The sequence below is a fragment of the Phodopus roborovskii genome, unplaced genomic scaffold, assembly GCF_943737965.1.
Source record: "Phodopus roborovskii unplaced genomic scaffold, PHOROB, whole genome shotgun sequence".
Taxonomy (NCBI): Eukaryota; Metazoa; Chordata; class Mammalia; order Rodentia; family Cricetidae; genus Phodopus; species Phodopus roborovskii.
The window spans coordinates 15,570,373-15,590,406 of record NW_026126470.1 but is presented as its reverse complement, the minus strand read 5'-3'; the positions used below and the strand labels follow the sequence as shown (position 1 = coordinate 15,590,406).

General features: G+C 36.7%; 1 pseudogene; it reads right to left on the bottom strand.

Moving 5' to 3' along the window:
* Positions 1-13,930: 13,930 nt before the first annotated feature.
* Positions 13,931-14,823, bottom strand: LOC127227436 (protein SET-like; annotated as a pseudogene).
* Between the last annotated feature and the right edge of the window lie 5,211 nt (positions 14,824-20,034).

Below are 20,034 nucleotides of genomic sequence, written 5' to 3'. Positions count from 1 at the left end.
GATTAACACTTTGCACCACCTTTCAGCCCCCTGTTTTTCATGATGACAGTGGCCAGGGCCCCGAATTCTTCTTAGCTCAGAGCAACTGTTTTCTCTTTTTCCTTAAACTCTGTATGTGCCATTCAAATTACCTTTTTAATTGATCATTATCACAGGAAGTTTGTTTTCATGGACTCGTAATTGTGATGGTAATTGTCAAGTCTGTGAAGAACCTCTAACTAGACTTATTCTTGCAATATTTAGTTCTTTATATGTAACTTCAATTTTCTTTCCCTTCTCTGTTACTAATAAGATGGAAAGTGTCATTAAATGATCATTATTTTCTGTTTTTGTTCTTCCTGCCTTAGAAGGTGAATCCAGAAATTGTCCTTCTGGTATGCTAATAACTGTCAGGAACTTTGAGTTTGTTTGTTTCTTAGGACTTGATGCTTTTCAAGCTCTTGGTGCATAAGTATCTCCTCAACCATCCTTGTTGTCCAATGAGTCTACCCAGCTGCAAGTTGTGCATGGAATGGAGTTTATATCATAATATTGTTTATTTTCTTCTCCAATAATTTTTGAATGACTTCTTAGAAATCTTTATTTTGTGTCAAATATTTAAGTCCATCTATTCACTGTTTTGCCCATTATCATAAAGCTATTTTAATGAATGAAATAATCTTGACTTTCTTAATGAGATTTATCTTTAAAATAATGAAATGATATTTTTTTTACTTAAAGAAAACCTGGGTTAATATCAAGAAATATAAATAAGAGGATCATGATAAAGATAAATGTTATTTTTCATTAAAAAAAAACCCTAATTTAGGAAATATGAAGACTATCCATAAAAGCCAATTAGCATTATTCAAGCCTTAAAGAAATTTTTTGTATCCAATTAGTGTTTCTACTTTATTATTTCCTCATTTCAAGGAAATGATTTAATTTTGTTAGCTAGCATGACATTTACAGTTGATTGTTGAGTTCCACTGGGGTGTATGAACCCTAGGGGACTCGTCTGTTACTAGTGATATCTTCATCTACTCCTGTGTACTCCTCAATGGTCTCTATGCTAAGCGAGCTTGTCAGCAGTGCAGTATCAGATGCTTGTCCTGGAGACTAAATTAGGGACTATATCAAAACTCAACTTTATTGTTCACACCCGTTAATTGGTAGAGTATCAATGGGGCATCAGCATCAACTGAAAATCTTTTCTTACTTTTTTCCTTCAAGTTTTTGAGGTACAGTGTTTATCTTCACAAATATGAGATGGTGTTCCATGAAATGATTATTTTAGACACTTCAAGCTAGTTCAGGGACATTCCAAAGGACTCTCTTAACAGGAATCCAAAAATGCTTCAAAATTAAAATCCAGTATTTAATATTGCATATTTTAATGGTCTGACAAAAAAACAATCCATGAGGTTACACTTAGAATTTCCCAAAACAAAGCTCTGAAAAATAATTTGCCAGTCTTTCCATACCTCTTGTTAGAGAAGCTCTCAGGCTTTGGGAAGTTTTGGATTGGCCCAGTGTTCAGCAGCTATGCCAGATAGAATTACTCAAACAGACAGTTGAAAGCTACTTCTAAAATCTAGCAAGTGCATGGTGCTATTTCACAAAATAATATGCCTATGTCATGTCATCCTCCAAGATCTACAAAATTAATAATTATAGTTTATATGATACACCTCCATTGTCCTTGAATTCATGATCCTCATGCATTCTGAGTTCTGATAAGGCTGGAAAAATGAACTCTCTGTGGGAAGTAAGGGAGATGGGGCAGATGTATGTCATGAGTTACTAATACAGCCCAAGAACAGATGTGAAGCGAATCAACAGATCATGTACAGAACAAAGAAAATGAGAAAGGAGAGAGAAGGGATAAAGGTAACTATCATATATTATCATTCATCTGGTTGGAGAAGCAATGTGTGATCACATTTCTGACTTGGCCAAGGGGGCATGTTAGGGTATTTAGGTCCCTTACTGGTTCAGATTTGATTTACCCTGAGAATGACTAAACTAAATCAAGATTAGCTCATTCTCTACGAAGTTTCTGCTGTCTCATAAAAGACCATTTGGTAGTATGTTGTGGGCTACCCTACTCAGACACCCCATGGGGGATGTGCTGAGATGATATGGCACCAAGGACTCAGGCACTGGGCCTCAGTGAGTAGCAGAGCATGATGCAGAGGAAGTTAGATCTACCTTAATACCCCCACCCAAGATCCCATTGGCTGAGGCACTGACTCATTGGTGTCTTTCTGGCAGCATCTCTGGGCATTGAGGCAGGCTTGACAGCTTGTCTCAGGGAAGTACCCGTTACCCATTTGCATGCAGGATGGCCTGGGCACAGGGGACAGGGCTATTGGTGCTTGGGTAGGCTGGCCACAGTTTCTCCTACAATAGTATCCCTCCAAGTGCTAGTCTTAGGACTCTTTCCCACATTTCCTTAATAAATCATTTTACACCCCTTGTCCTGTTTCTTTATTCTTCTTGGACATGCAACAAGGGTCTCGGAAGTCACTGGCTCTGGGCAGCTTTGGTGACCTTGATCATATAGCATACAAGCTACCCAGGGTAAGCTCATAATGGGCTGGGAGAGACAACGTTGCTCTCAAAGATCCCACAACACTGATATTACAGGCATATGACTTTAAACTTGACCACTGTTTCTGGATATATGTTTAAGTTTTTCTTTTAGAATAAACTGTGACCTATTTGTTATTGCCATAAAAGCAGGTGAATAAATTATCTCCAAACCATATCACTGAAAGTTTATAGACTAGAAGGTAGGATGAAGATATTATTCGTCATGCATGCTTTTATTAATATAAAGCAGAAATTGAGTGTCCATTTTAATTGCACAATTTCATATGGCAAACTGATAAATATTTGTTTCTAAATTATTTTTAGGTATTTTACCTGTATGTATATTTATATACCAGATGCATTCCTGATGCTCATACAAGTCATCAGAGACGTGTGAATTCCTTAGAAATTGAGTTACATATGGTTGTGAGCCACTACATGTGTGGTCTGGAAGCTGAACACAGGTCCTCTGGAGAAACAAGTGCTTTTAACAGTGGAGCCATTTCTCTAGCCTCCAGAAATTTCATATTTCTTTCTTTTTTCAGGCTTTACTATAGACAGCTTAGAGGACAAAAAGTCTCAGGAAATAGTAATGCCAACATAGTAAGTCAAAATAAATAGGAGGAAAACAAGCTATGAACAAGCTCATTCATCATAGAGAGGCTTCTACACTTACTGAATTATATAATGCATTTTTTTCTATGTTATCACATGAATTGCCATGTTACTCCAATAAATAAAGCTGCTTACCAAATTCCCCTTAGAGAAAATGCCTAGATATTTTCAAGATCACAAAGATTAATATGATCATTTTAAAGACCCGTGTTCTTAAATTATTTTAAGCTAGAGAAAACACAGACAGAACAGAAATGCTGGTGTGATTGCCATTTTTCCAGGTTTTGTGATGTGCATTTCATTAGTTGTGTATGACAGAAATTTTGGCCTTCATTACAAAGATCTCCCCAGCATGTATCTTTAAAAAGAGACAGGGAGAGATGACTCTTACACAAAGAACTGCTCAGTCTCCAGCCTTAGGAGAAAGAACATATAAATCTTTCCTCGTAGACCCATGACATGATATTAATTTACAGTAACACTTTCCTGATTCAAATCTACTTTGGGGAAACCTTTCAGAAAATTACCTTGCTGGATGGAAATCATGAAATCCTTAATAACTCATCATATGTCTGAAGAAAGTTGATTTACATTCTTTGCCTTAAGGGCAAGCTATTCCCAAAAATTGTGTATGTGCCTCTGTGTGTGTGCGTGCATGTGTGTGTGTGTGTGTGTGCATGCTATGTGTGTGAATGTGTTTGTGTGTGTGTGTGTGTTCATATAGTTCTGATAGAAATACTTAATTACATTTGAATTAGTAAAGGCCTTATACCTATATACTAAGCCACATCTTTCTCACTCAAGGACAAAGCGAGATTAGTCATTGGCTGCTTCACTTAATAATTGTTGTTGAATGCTACTGTTACTTTTAAAGACCAGGGAAGGACTTAAAAGTACTCATTTATTATCCCACCTGTAGGTATCACTGCTCTTTGGTGGACATCTGTATCCTTTCCTTCCTGATTAAGGGAGGGGAGGTAGCTACAGCCATTGATGCTTTTATAAGACTATGACCACAACTTGGAAATAATTATTTTTGTTTCTCTTGGTCTTCTGAACTCAAAGGAATTTTCAGATAAGTTGCATTCTAGTATGGCATAGAAAAAAAACAATATAAGCAAAAATATAAGCAAAAAAAAATAATCAAACAACAACAAAACATGAAATGAAACCAAAACCCAAGCTTAGCCTTTGGGAATGGTTTTGTCATTGAAATTTGAAAGCATGATTTCCATTTCTGGACTTTGGCAAGGGTAATGCAGCTCACACTTATGTATATTGATGACCAAGGCCTCTCTTCAAATGATGTGCAAAATGTTCTCTGGCATTTTAGCACCAAAACAAAGAGCAAGCAATTTGCTGCCGCACACTACATGGTGAGATGATATCCATTAAATATTACTTTATGTAGGTTGTTCCAAGGTAGATTTATGTTGCTATTCATATCTTTAAAAGTCACATACCATTTTTGTTTTTAAATGTGTCTTGGTAGTTGTAAGCCGGTTTAAAGGTACTGCACCATTTCCTAAAACTTAACTCTAATAAACCTAGATAATGAATAATCTAGCCTGAACCTACCCTGGGCTACAAGTGCAGGGAAAGCCTGGGTTATCCTGTTTCAAGAGACCAAAGACTGAAAATGTAACTGAATGGTACAAAATTTGCCTACTAAGTGCAAGACCTTGGAATTGACTCCTAGTACTAGAACGTAGATAATAATAACATAGGTTATTGTCACAACATGGGTTAACAGAGAGGGGGGAAGAGAGAGAGAACCAATAGAATGTAAATAAATATAAACTAAGTATTGATGATGTTGCCTTATATGCTGCTTTAGAATGCACATGGCTGCTTCCAGCTACATAATTTTATATTGAGAACTAAACTGACTTTATGTAGAAGAGCTATTAAGCCAATTCACTGGATGGATATGTCCCGAAAGGCATTCGACTCTGTCAAGTCAATGTGTTAAAAAGATTTATATGGTAAAGTATGTAGTTGTTCACGAGAGCAGAAAAATCAAACCTAAGCCATTAGGAGATGGACTTATAGAGTTGCTAACCATCACAATGGAAGTTGCCTGACATATTTCTGCAATTTTCAGTAATGTCAAATTGATTCTGCTTATCATTTGTAACAGTTAGATCGTGGTACTTGACCTAGACCAGTATGTTTTCATGTCTTAACTTTTTAAGTCTGGATGACTTGAATATAATTCATTTGTATATCCTCTTTCTGCTAAAATATGTGATAGATTTGAACCTTAAAACTCTCATGTGATGTATTTTAGAAGAAACATTAGTAAACATTCTCACCTGTCATTGGCGTTTGAATGAGAATGGCCCCATAGGCTTGTATGTTTGGTTCCCAGTTGGTAGAACTGTTAAGGAAGGGTTAGGAAGTATGGCCTTGTTGGATGAGATGTCTCACTTGGGGTGGGCTTTGATTCTTTTAAAGCAGATAATGTGCTTGAGCAGGATCTGAGAGCTTACATCTTGGTTGAAAACCATGAGAAAGAGGGAATAATGTGGGCTCTGATCCTATGAGCTGTAACTACTAAATAATCTCTTCCTTTTATAAGTTGCCTTGTTCATAGTGTCTTATCAGAGTAATAGAAAATTTGACTTTCAGGCAAATCCATAGTCAAGAACGATTACAGCTAAGTGTCAAAATAAAATAAAATAAGTAAAAAATAAAAAGCGAAAAAGATGAGGAAAAACACAGAAGTTAAGCACAAGTTTTATCCCAACTGGACTTACAAAGGCTCTACATGCTTCCTCTCACAGCATGGCTATGACTCACTGTTGTAGAGTCACTGAAACCATTTTATTGCAGAGTTGCCCCTGTTTGTCACCTGCTAAAATTCCAATGTTATTATTTTTTTCTTAAAAGCAGATTTTAAGTACAAATAACATTTAAATTCAAATAAGACAGGCACAGTTAACAAAATGTATCAATTAGGAGATGAAGATGATACTTTATGGTATAGTTTCCTAGAGGTCAGTCAAGGTTAGCCTCTAGGTATTTGTGAGGACAGTAGATAAGAAATAGTTTCTTAAATCATTTCTATCATGACTTCTTACTGGGGCTGGTATTTGCCAACCCTCTTCTGAAATATTTAAGACACTAACGTGATGAATGTGGTATCATCTTACTTTTATCAAGTATACCAAGGTCTGTTGAAAGTGTTGAGAGGCAGGACTCCATTATCTTTTCTTTCTCTCTGTGGATTTAAGAAACATCAAAGACAGATGATTAATCTCAGCTCAAGCTTGTCCTATGTGATTTTGTGGGAATATAGATCTCAGTGTGTGGAATAGAGGCATGGGCATTAGAAGCTTCCGTCTAGGCCTCAGTTTTTCTCATTTGAGATGGACTACAAACAGTACTGACTACACATGGTTTTATGGGGAACTGATTTGCCAAATTTTAAACATATTTGCTGAAGCCTAGGGCAATGGAAGGTTACATTCTACTGTAATATAAAGATATAGGTGCCAATGCAGAATGTACTAGAAAGTATAACTTCATTGTTTTTAGACTCAATCATATAATTGGTGTTGGTAGTCTCATAATTATAAAGACATGGACAATAAAATATGTAAGTTCATTTCATGTCAGTAGCTTATGCAAGGCTGAATCAATGAGAAAATATCCCAAAACTTATTTTCTTTAAATGTTCTTAATGGTGGTTCATTAGTCCTGTAAGACTAAGTTTCTAAGCCAGCCTAGACTCCAGAATCCCTGTCTCAAAAACAAAAACAAAAGCAAAACAACAACAAAGAGCCAAGAATTTACTCTTTCTCTTAAATCATTCAACTTAAAGATTAAGTTATAATAGATTTTTACTATTTTGTTGTTCTCCACAGATAGCTTATTGTGCCAAGAGTTTTACCAAGCTATGTTTTCTTTCCCACTTTGTCTTTCTCCTGTGTGGTCAAAGGTAATATTTACATTTGTAGACCTGGCATGGTACTTTTGTTTTCTTTGTTAAAATTTCAAAATGTGTTATCTGAACATTTGATAATTCACCAATTACCTCACAAAAAGTTCCTTAGGGGGAAGTATAGGACTGGCTGGGACACAAACCTGTCTGAGTGAGATATCCTACCTGCCCTAGAGGAATAAGCCTATGGAGAAAGTATTATAGTTTGTTGCTTTGTTTTGTCAATAGATAAATGACAAAAATATCTTTAAATCTGTGGTATGATGTGATACTAGTTTTTCTTCCAAGTAGTAGAGAATAGACCTCAGATCCCACTACTGCAATATTTTTTGGAGTCCTGTGCACAAGTGAGATGTGTTACCTCTTAAACATATTTCTTCACTTGAACAAGGCTGAAGTATTTTCTAAATCCTGAGCTCTGAACATGCTAAAAAGCAGTGATTGCTCACAGATATCTAAAACACCACGGCGCTTTCTCAATGTGTTTATGTTGTATTGTGGTATTATTATTTATGAAAGTTCTATAGTGCAATCTTACAAAAGGGACTCTGCAAAAGAGATTCTGCAAATCACTATAGTGAAACAAATACATTTTGGCTTTTGTATTGGCTAATGTAAATGACTAGGAAGTAAGTCTGAATGGGCTGTGTCAAATTCAAATGGGGAGCAATCTGTTGTTCATGGGAAGTACCATGAGACAGTGTCTGCTACTGGCTTATATAAGCTTCCAATTTGAGTTCCCAGTTCTCTGAAGCTGTAGGCGACAAGAGGAAATACAACATTACCTCAGCCTTTTTTGAAATTGTCTAAGTTAAAAGAAAAACAATCCTCATGTTATGAAACTATGCCTCCACTATAAATAATTTTTTTTAAATAAAATCCTTAACTTGAAATCAATTTAGAAAATGGTGATTGCAAAAATTAATGGAGGAAAATATTGATAGAACTTGGGAAATTTCGTGACATATCTAAAATCTGTACATGTGATATGAGATTAAGTAGCCATACACAAAGGTCATGTCTCATGCCCAGGTCATGAATGTGAATCCATTCGGAAGAATCTAATTTTGTATTTTTCTAGCCCATGCAGGATTTATGATGACTTAAAAATAGCTAATAAAATATTAAGCTCTAAAACAAGTGGCTCAGAAAAAAAAAACCATAAGAGAAGAGGAATAAGAAATTTGGGGAAACATCTGGGAAGGCTAGTGAAATTGAATAGAAAATGAGTAGAGAAGTTTCAGCATGACCAGATGTAAATTCCAATTTGTGTTCTAGTCATCTAGCCACAAGCACAAAATGATGAATTACACAAGTCGTCATTCTAAGAGTCCCTCAAAATTTGTAATGTAGAGAGAAAAGTGAAATCAGGAGAGAAGCCTTCTCAGCGGTTCCTGACAGCAATTGAAGGAAAACAGAGAGTTATTAAGACTGAACCATATGGATGTTACATAGTGGCATAAATTATGAAAAGGGTATGTGGATCCAGTCCTGGAGGTCAAAATGGACTTCAGTTGATTCACTTAAGACCAAAGAATTGAGGAAGTGCATTTTGTTCTGTAGATTTTGGGGGTGGGGTGTGTATCTGAGTTTTCTAGGCAAAGAGGCTGGTTTCCATCCTTGAATTCCTCAGAGCCCTGACTGGGAGTTTCACATTGCACATCTCTGACTCTTTTGTCTTCCCATCACCTGAGAACCAAATTTTGCAGGGAGAAGAAATGATTTGTAAGCATTTACATGACTACATTCGACCACTCCGCTAATGCTGTATTATCTCTCCATTGCAATGTATATATTGTAAATGAAACCTGCAAAATTACCTTTATCATATTAGACAATAGATTTGCAAGACAGCGCATTAGGCATAGACGTGTTTGGCAACAATTATTCTGTCAGTGCCAAGAGTAAAGCCATGATCCTGTAAAATAATGTCACTGACTGTAGATAATTAAAAAAAAAAAAAAGGATAGACAGAAAAGATTAAAGTTCCTTTCCGAGAACCAGCCATTTGAAAATACAATTAGACTCATAAAGTATGCAATACCCAAATCAGTATAAACAACTTAAAAGACAAATGTAGTATGGAAGTAGTGTGTTTGTGTGTGTGTGTGTGTGTGTGCGTGGTGTACAGGTATGGATGTAGAAGTGTGTATGCATACAGATGGAGGCATAAGTCAACATTGGACATCATGCCTTTGTCGCCATTCATCTTATTTCTTAAGACAAAATGTCTCATTGCTTGGACATCATCAAGTAGAATAGGAAGGATAGACCAAGTGCCCAGGAATCTGCCTGAGTCTGCTTCCTTGGTGCTGAGATTACAAATGTCCTATTCTACCCAATTTTTCTTTGCTGACAGTTGAACTCAGATTTTCATGTTTGTAAGCAAGCACTTTACAGACTGAACTCTTTTCCACCCCAAATCACACTTTTATTTCCTAGTTTATTTTATTTCATATTTTATTACTTGAGAGTGTAAGAAGCTAGAAAATACAAGCTCTAAATATTTGTAATACTAGAAGTAGAAAAATGAAATTTGAAATTATCTTATACAGTATTTTTCTAGACTCAAATATGTGTGGTTTCACTCAACATACAAACTCAAGAAGAAATTTATGAGAAAGTAGCTCCTGACTTTGGAAGGCATCTTATGCCTAGGATGGAAAGGAAGGTTAGCATTTTCAATAACATTGTCGTTAGTAGCTATCTAGACACATGTTTTTGAACAGATCAAGTATTTCCGAGTAAGAGAGATAAACAAGCTGTGGGACCATGAGAATTTGGTTCCTTTAGGCAGATTACCTAATACCTACTACGTGTCTAACTGTAATTATTTATTGCAATGAAGCCACGTAGGGGCTGTCAGCACAAATCCTTGTGTTTCTCTTGTTATGCTTTGCTGGACTCAAAATGGCATTTTCATTCAGTTACAAATCATAGTCCCTAGTAACACTTCTTCGATATCTCCATTTTTAATAATTTTTCAGAGTTTGAAAGTTCAGTAAACAAAAACTTCTCTGGAAGGAAAAGCCTTTCCCTGATCAATGGCACACCTGGATAAACAGATTTACTCATATGAAATTTGCTCTAAAAATGAGCCACATGAGGATGTTTTGGCAAGAAATGAGGCTTGCCTCCGATTTCCGATGAAGATTTGAGTTGAAGCAGTGTGTGTTCACTTAATCTTGTTAAATGTAGCACAGAACAGTAAGAGTATCAGAGCGTGCACTTACATGATAACAAACCCTGCTGTTAGAGCTAATAGGAAATGGTTGTTTCCTCATTCTGTTGCCACAATCAAGCATTCCTTTAGATAGCATCTGCACCATGACTTCTTTGCCTCGCTGCAATTAGCTTTGCAGTTTTAAGTCTGTCTTCTTTATAATTACTAAACAATAGGGTCCCTTTGTTTTTAATGTTTGTTAAGGAAAACGAAAAGTTGGGGTATAAAGTTTGGCTTGGAAAAATAGGCACACATACCCAAACAATAGGACAATTAGGGTGGGAATTAGGGAAAATGGGCCACACAATGACCAATGAAGAAGATACTGTCGACATTTTGAGACTTTGCTTTTTTTTTTTTTTTTTTTAATGGAGGAGTGTTCACTGCATTTAAAGATTACTATTTTAGGCTTTAAAGCCCCATGGAACTTTGTGGCTAAAATGATGAGGGCACTGCTACAGAGAAGAGAGAATTCCTAAATCATTCTCTCTCTCTCTCTCTCTTTCTCTCTCTCTCTCTCTCTCTTTTTAACTGTAGGAGACTTGAGTCTCCTTTACCTTCAGGCAGGGTGATGACCTCCAGAGTCCCTTCCAGCCTTGAACATCTGTAAAGGAGAAAGTGGCTATAAAAACTTTAGAATACATCTTGAAATGGTTATAAAACTATATGGTCCCTGAAGCATTTTCTGAGTTAAAGAACCAATGCTATTTATCTCTTGGTTCAGTCTAACAGAAAAGCTGCCAGGTAAAACATTAAACAGTTTCTCTCCTAATTGCCATTTAGAATTAATGAGAAAGACAATATTCTACTAGGTATTAGTGTTCTTTTCGAATAGCTGTTGCCAAGATTTTTCTTGCCTACTTTTTGTGTTTCCTGATGAGAGCACAGGGGACTTTGGTGGATGGGGCCTTAATAGTGACTGTGAGGATGCAATGCTCCCTTTTTTCTGTTACTTAGATGATGTTTGGGTGGGCCTTACTGATGAGTTTCATGTCACAATTGTCTCCATTTGTCATGGGAATGGATCCCAATTGGAGAACAATCTTGGTGAAGAGACATTTGCAGAAATTTTCTTGGCAACACTAGACTTCAGTGTGACACAGAATTGATTTGTTTTCTCACCAGTTTCCAGTGTCTGGATTGAACACTACTTACCTTCCACTCATTTTGGAGGCAGCACTCCTTTATATGAATTAGGCTCTGTGTAGCTAAATAGTTCCTGAACAAGTTTGTTAGTAAATCCTTTATAATGTTCATTTAGTTAATTACATTTCCCATGCATTAAAGAATTAATGACTAAAACTTTGTTCTATGTGATTATAGACACCAGATTCTTAAAAGAATCATACTTTTAAGGTGAATGAGAGGAAGACTGATAATAGTTGGACAGGGTTCCAGCCATGATGCCATTGCTATCCTCTGAGACACATGAACCTCATAGAGAAATGGAACCTGCATCTATAACAGGACAAAACCTGATAGTAACTAGTTTCTCCTTTTTCTCCTTCACTCCTCTTCACACCCTACTTCTATCAGCGTTCATCTCAGGTCGCCAGAGGGAACCCTTTAGGTGAGAGAGTCTCTTCAGCTTGCTCCTCACTTTCTCAGGTCTCACCATTATCAGCCATAACATCCCAGTATATGCCTCAAATACCCTTTTTACTCACTGCTTAGTTCCAAACAGTCTGCCCAACTCATAGGTCTCTTTTCCAACAGCACTCCACTTCTCAAGACTAGTTTATCTAAATGGAATTGCAAAATGCAAGTGGCTATCTTGTGATATACTGCTTCTACATGGGCTACATGTTGAACTTGTTGGCATGTTACCCAATAGTTCCAGGGATATACAGAGGCAGAGAGAAGTGAAGGAGGTAGTTCTTCAGGAGAAGAAGCATTAACTAACATGTTAACAATTTCTGCAGAAACTTGAATTTTAACTTCCTCAGATGGGCATGGAAAGTTTACTGATAAGGATGGGGAAGCTTATTCTGCTGATCTGTTTTAAAATTTAGGGACATAGAGTATCTGTCTTCATCAAAGTCTTCCCACACGATTCAGTTCCTCCCCATCTGCTCTGCAATTGGTTCTGGTGGGGCTGAAAGTTCAGCTTACTGTATTATGCATCCAGTCACTGATACAAGAAGAGTTCCTGGACTGTGCATTTAGGTCAGTCATATATATGGTTCCTTACCAGGGAATTCATAATTCTTTTGTTGTTCTTATAAGCTTTCCCGCTGACATTAAATCCAACCACCCAAAATCATTAACCCTATTAGTTTCTTTTAAAGGAAGGTTGAAAAACCTAACTAAAACTTTTCTGACCAATTAAAAAAAACAATACAACAATAACAAAAAACAAACAAACAAAAAACCACTGGAAGTGTCACTATGCCTGATTTCAAATTGTACTACAGAGTTATAGTAATAAACAGATCATGGAATGGCCATTACAAACAAGACATTGAATAATAGAATTGACATAAATCCAAATACATAGTAACACCTAATTTTTAAAAAAAAAAAAGAAGTCCAAAATACACATTGGAAAAAAAAAGATAGCACCTCTAACAAATGGTAGTGGCATAATTGGATGTTATCAGGCAGACTAATGCAGTTAAATTCATATTTATCACCTTGCACAAAACTCAAGTCAAAGTGGATCCAACTGCTCAACATAAAAGCCAGATACTGTGACTCTGACAGAAAAGAAAATGGGGCACATCCTTGAAATCATTGGACATGAATTTCTGAACAGAACATCAATAATGCAGGCACTAATATTGACAATTTAATAAATGAGACCTCATAAAACTGAAAGAAAAAAAACTTCTGTAAGGCAAAGGAGGCTGCCAATATGACAAAACAGCACCCTATAGAGTGGGAAAAGACTTTTATCTCCTCCAAATTCAGTAGAGGGCTGATATCCCAAATCTATAAAGAAATAAGGAAATAGATATCAATAAACCTACAATCTAATTAAAACACTGGGTATAGATATAAACAGAGAATTCTCAATAGAGGAAGCCCAAATGGCTAAATGACCGAGAAACAGTTAAATACTCAGCATCCTTAGCCATTAGGGAAATGCATATCAAACTGACTCTGAGATTCGCTCTTATAAGTGTCAGAATGACTAAGATCAATTACACAAGTGACAGCTTACGCTGGAGAGGATGTTGAGCAAGGGGAACATTCCTCCATTGCTGGTGGGAGTGAAGGCTTGTATAGCAAATATGAAAATCAATATTGTGATTTCTCAAAAAAAAAAAAGGGATTCAATCTACCTCAAAATGCAGCTGTACCACTTTTAAACATATACCACAAGGACACTTTCTTTTTCTTTTCTTTCCTTTTCTTTCTTTCTTTCTTTCTTTTTCTTTCTTTCTTTCTTTTTTTTGGAGATTTTTTCTCATATTTTGTTTAAGGTACCCCCCCAAATAAGTTGAGAACCATGGTGTTGAGAAGAGATCTCAAAAACAGGGAGACTGAGCACAAGAGGGATTGAGGAGGGGGAAGGAAACAACTGCAACTTGCTCCCACGGATAGGATAACATTAAAAATAATGAAAATTTAAAAAAAGAAGGTTGGAATCCATCAGTCTTCTGTGCTAGTCATCCTCACCTTCATCCTCCTCTCCTTCCTACCCTTCATCATCATCTTCATCTTCTTCACCTTCATCCCCTTCTTCATCAATATCTTCCAAGCCTTCCTCCTCTTCATCATCATCATCTTGTTGCCTCTCCTTCTTCATCATCCATATCAGGAACCAAATAGTTCTGCAAGGGGTTTGGCCAAATATCGTCTTTGATGGCCTCTCCTAACTCATTTGCATCTGCATCAGAATGTTCAGTAAACCAGGTAAAGAAGCTCTGGCTCCTGGTGCTGTCTCTTCCTGCTGGCCTTGTTCTGTGTTTGACTTGAGCATTTTGTCAAATCCTTTCCAGATTTCCATTTGATTTCAATGGACTTTGAAGATGGGTCACCACTCTCATTCAGATGAAATTCTTTGGAGAGAACTTTATTTTTAAAGTAAGGATTTTCATCAAAATAAAATCTGTTCTGTAACATGATTTAATGTCTTCAAATTCTGTCACTTCAACTCTGGTCAGGTAATGCAGAGTCTCTTCTTCCTCCCTGAGCAGTGCAGACACTTGTGTATGGTTGACCGATGTTGTTACAACATCCCAAAATTGGGATTTTGGCGATCAATTCTGACATCTTCTGAAAAAAATGGCTGGCGGAGTTTGTTATACTTTTGTTCTATTTTCAAAATTTCCTTACTAGCTTGTTCATTAAGTCTGTCTAATTCATTTTGTACTTGGTCAATGTGTTGAATTGCTTCTTGCTGTTCTTTGACTCACTTCGGCAGGCCGAGAAAGGCTGACTTGTCCTCCAGCTTTGCGGCAGGAACTGATTTGGGTTTCTTGGACTGAGGCAGGAGAGCAGGTTGCCCTTTCTGGGCCATGGCATGAGGGAACTGACGTGGCTAGAGCCTTGGTGCTTAGAAAAGGAAGAAAGTCACAGGAACTGGATACTTTCTCAACTATGTTTGTTGTAGCTTTATTCATAATTTCCAGAAACAGTAAATAACCAATCTCTCCCTAAATGGAAGAATGAATAACCAAATGTGGTACATTTAAACAATAGAGTATTACTTAGATGTTACAAATGAAATCATTAAATTTGCAGGCAAATGGATGAACTAGAAAAAAAATCACCAAGTGAGGTAACTGATAGGAGATGTCATTCTGTAAATATGTTTCTCATACTGGTTAATGAATAAAGCACTGTTGGCCAATAGGAAAGCTAGATAGGTGGGACTAGGAGACAAGGAGGAAAGAGTAAAGAGTAAAGCAGAGTCAACATGGAGAGTCTGGAGAGAGCAGGACGCCAGCTGGCTCTCCAGTAAGAGCCCATGGGAATATTAGATTAACAGAAATGGGTTAATACTTAAGACAGAGCTAGCCAATAAGAAACAAGTACTTGGCCAACAGCATTATATCTAATACAGAGTCTCTGTGTGTTAATTGGTGCTCGTGCGGCGGCGGGACCAGACTGGTGGAGGGAGGAAAAATATTACTCCTTAACCAGCGGTGGGAGGAAAAAAAAAATTACTCCTTACAGGTAACCCAGAACCAGAATGAAAAATATGGATGTTAACCTCTAAGTAAATGATGACCAACCTACCTTTCGTAGATCCATAGAGATGGATGAGTTGAAGAGGGAAGTCTAGAGGAGATGCATGGCTAATTCTGGAAAAGGGAAATAGAATAGATTTTTATGAGTGGACTGGAAGGTGGGTGTGTACAGGATCAAGAGGGATCAAGTAGAAGGATGGGATGGGAGAGTGCAGGGAGAGACAGCTGGAATTCGGGGTGGGTATTTGAGAGGTAGTATAGAAACTAAGAACAGTGGACACACCCTGGGCTCTACAAAGGTGATCCTAATGAGGACTCCTACTAATGAGGACTTGAAGTCTAATCTGGACATCTCTTGTAGCCACAAGAGGCTTCCAGTGGAGGAAGTGGATTGCATTCAATTGACTTGTTAGTCAAAGGGATCCCATGGGAAATCCCCAAACACCCAGACAAATGTTGCTTTCACCCCTATGATCTAGTGTTTTTGGTCTGGGAAGCTATTCTTCAAGCTACCGAGAAAGGAATATGGATACATACACAGCCACAAAACCTATGACCTAAAATCTGTCCCATCTGCAAAATATGCTAGCATACAACTTATGGGAATAGCCTACTTATATCTTATTTCACTTAAGGCCATCTCCATGAGAAGAAACCCATACCTGACAATGCTTAGGTAACCCCGTGACCTAGAGTAAATCCAAATAGGACTGCTCTTAAAACAAAACAAAAGACCCAATAGAATGAATCCTAATAGTATTTGCATATACTCATAGATCAGTGTTTTATCTATTCATCATCAGGAAGGCTTCCTCTGCCAGCAAATAGGAACAGATGCAGAGATCCATAGCCATACAATAGGGAGAGAGAGTCTAAATTGGAGGTATCCATCAAATCATTCCCTCAGTAGAAATGTAGGCAGAACGATTGTAAGAGTTAGATTGTATAGAGGACACCAGAAAAACAGGGCTCTAAGAATCAGCTAAGAAATGAATATAGTCACAGGCACTGAAGCAGCAAGCACAGGATGTATATGGGTCTGTACCAGGTCCTCTGCCTATATGTTATAGCTATTAGCTTAGTTTCTTTATGGAATTCCTGACTATGAGAACCAATGGGTCTTTGACTCTTTTGCCTACTCTTGGGACTCTTTTCAATATGAAAAGTTTTTGCCCTATCTTTTGTTTCATTTTGTTGTGTTTGATTGTTAAATCTTAGAAGCCTGTTCTTTTCTAATGAGAGACAGAGAGGAGTGGATTTGGAGGGGAGGCTATAGAGATAGAGAGGAACTGAGAGGTGTAGAGGGAGGAGAAACTATAATCAGGATATATTGTTATGATAAGAGAATCTATTTTATCAAATATATTGATAGTATCATATGTTTATGTAGCTACTAGCTAGGTTACAAATATTAAATGGAAATATTTTTTACTCATATCTTTTGGCTGATCATTCCATGGACTACCAAGGATGTCTCTACTAGTTGAAAAAAGATTAGAGAGCTAGACTAAAGATCTCAAAACAATTTTATCAGCCCCATCCTTTACCTTGTACCTTGTCTTCCTCTAGAACTGGTCTAAGTGCAAAAATATGTATTTTTTTTTTGCTCTCAAGTGAGGCAGAGATAGTATAAATCGTAGCAAAATAGGGAGGATAGAAATACAGCTTAATGGGAGTGAGCTTGCCTAGCATATGTGAATCTCTGGGATCATTCCTAGTATACATTTTACATTTAGAAACAGGCACACACACATACACATCCATCTGTTCATATCTATCTTACTTACTCATATTTATGTTAATCTCTACTGTGATGGTTGGATAAAATAGGTAGACAGGAGATAATATATATTGATAGATAAATGATAGATAATAATGATTAAAAAACAAATAACAACCATAGATAATAAAGAACAGTATTTTTCAGATCTATAGTCTCAAACCCTCAAATCATTAATCAACAAGCTATCAATCTAGGAGAACTAACAATGTAATTTCAATCTAAGATGAAATATCAGGACAGAAACAGACTGGTGTGAATACCTCTGTGAGCTTGGATCCATAGTCGGGAGAGGAGCATGTTCTACTAAGATATAGGTGGTGTTGGCAGTGTGTGTGTGTGTGTGTGTGTGTGTGTGTGTGTGTGTGTATTCTGTTTCTCTTTCTTCTCCTAGTCTTTATTATCTTTGGGGAATTACAAAACCACAGAAGGTTAGGAATGACTCCCGACTGTGCTCAGTTATTCCTCCACATATGGGGCTCAGAAAGAACTTGCACAGGCAACAGGCACACCCACAACAACGTTTAACAGCACATCAAGGCACTGGTGTCTACTTACATTCACACAGGAAATTAATTGTTACCTGTGAGAGGGAAGTAGAGGCACTTATTAACCTTCATGTACAAACAACCCATTCTAGACAATAAAGGAACATTCTCATCTATCTATAAATAGAAAATGGGAGGAGAAATGTTCTTAAACATCTTGAGTAAAAAATAGGCCTTAATATTCAAAGTACCATAGCTATTTATGAATTTCATGAACCTTCATTTGTGAATAAATTACAGAATGAGTGAAGAATTCATAAGATTCTAAAAGAACTTGTCTGTGCAATGGAATAGAAAATAGATTTATTCTTATCACTAAGATCTTGGGCTCATTTCAATCTGATGTATAAAAAGAAATGAAGGTAAGTAATTTTCCTCAGTCTAGTTTATACATCCTTACATGAATTAATTATAGGTTTTAGATACAACTGGACTTTTAACATTCACATGCCTGTTGGAGATCCTTAGATTATAGAAAAAAATGAATGATTCCTCAGGTGGTCTTATTTACTTTGAGAATTAAGGTTAATTTATTTCATAGTTCAGCCACCCCAACTAAAGAACAGTCATGTTTTCATTTCTGGGGATTTTTAACCTGTGCAATATGTATGGACTTCAGCTGTGCCCTCAGGCTTTCTCAAAGTTTGACAGGAAATAACTGAATGCATCTACATTTTGCTAAGGCAAAGTTCTAGGATTTTCTTCAGAATCTTCTACTCTCCTGTGTTTCCTTTTGAGATGAACATTATCTATAGCTATGAGCTACAAGTACTAATTCTTATGTATATTTGGTCTTCTGGTAAAATGGCCTTGTTATACAGCAATGGATGTAGGCATGCGTATGTGCATGCATACATGTTCATATACATATATTCATTCATGTTCATGTATATACAAGTATATGAAATTTATGTGCGCATGTATATGTACTTGTGTGTGATATTTTTCGCCCATAGCACTGTTATTTTCTAAAATTCCCTTATTTTCAAAATCAAGGGAGCTGTACAATTCCTATGGTAGATTGTTTGATTTGGTTACTTGTCTGGAAGAGAAAAATTGGCTTTGGAATCAAGGTTTTTGTTTAGAGAGGGAATGAGAAAATGGTTTTCCTTATGCTGTAATCACAAAGGACCTTCTAACCTTGGCATCTAGCTTGTTTTTTTACTATTGCACATAATCTCAACAGCAATTTCTAATTCTTATAAGTCTTTATAAAATAAATTTCATGAACTGTCAGTGCAGAAATGTAAAGATAAAAGACAGCACAGTTACAGAAAGATATGCAGTATCTCTGAAATACAGTGTTGTTATCAGATATAGTGATTTTAGAATGAAAAGCTGCCAAGATACCATTCTGGAAGGTAAACACTCTCAAAAATCAGTTTGGTTAGTAACTCATGTTTCATCTAATGAGCTGACTCAACTGTAGGTTGTCTCAGGTTTTGTGAACAGCTTTCCTCTTAGAAATCAGCTAATAAATTTAAGTTGAATTGCTATCCCATGTCACTACATAAATATACACACATGTATTTAAATATCAGACTTTAAAAGCTGAAGTATGATGTTGGAACATAGCTTAGTAGAATGCTGGCTTCGTATGAATGGAGCCACTGAGGAGTCAATTCTAGCTCCATATATACCAAATCTGTATACACCTACAATTCTAATACTGGAGTTGCCTTGGGTGATCAAGGTCAGCTTAGGCTATATAGCTACTTTGAAGTCATCCTGGGCTACATAAAACCCTTTTTTAAGAATAAAAAAAATAAATAAAATTTAAAAGTAAAATACTAGCATTCAAACAAGTATTTATCAAGATTAATTTTATATTTAAATTGTGCATGTCTATATATATCCTTGTGTGTATGGGACACGGCTATGTGAAATTACATATTGTGTGTGTGAAGAACAGAGCACAACTTCAGATGCTATTCTTCAGGAAATATCTACCTTACCTACCTTATTTTTGAGGGAGACTCTCTCATTGGCTTAGAGCTCACCCATTAGTTTAGACTGGCTGATAAACAAGCCCCAGTAATTTTCCTGTTGCCATCTACACAACCCTAGAATCATAAGTGCAGGCTACTGTGCACCACATTTCTATTTGGATACTGAGGAACTGAACACAGGATTTGTGCTTGCAGGATAAGAACTTATCTACTAAGTCTTTTCCCCATGGCCAACTTCCATAGCATTCTGGATTTTTCATG